Below are 321 nucleotides of genomic sequence, written 5' to 3' on the forward strand. Positions count from 1 at the left end.
TGGCCGGTGCCCCCCCGGTCCCGGGCCTCTCCCAGCCCTCTCCGCCGGGACTCTATAGCCGTGCCCCTTCCTTCCCGCGCTCCGGTGCTTGTTTTGGTGCTCCTCCGACACTCCCACTCGCTTTTTCCCTGCGGTTCTGGCCCATCGTGAGATGTGAGCCCCATTTATCATGACCCTGGCACTCCGCTCCCGTAGAGTAACTCCCATCCCTCCTGTTCCCCCCTTTCCTGCGGGAACTGCCTAAGCCCCTCTGAAGGCTCCCTCTGACTCTGCGTGGGCCGGGGCTTCCTTGCCCCGCTTTGCTTCCTGCGGCAGGCATTT

This window comes from Fulmarus glacialis, unplaced genomic scaffold, assembly GCF_000690835.1.
Source record: "Fulmarus glacialis isolate BGI_N327 unplaced genomic scaffold, ASM69083v1 scaffold9534, whole genome shotgun sequence".
Lineage (NCBI taxonomy): Eukaryota > Metazoa > Chordata > Aves > Procellariiformes > Procellariidae > Fulmarus > Fulmarus glacialis.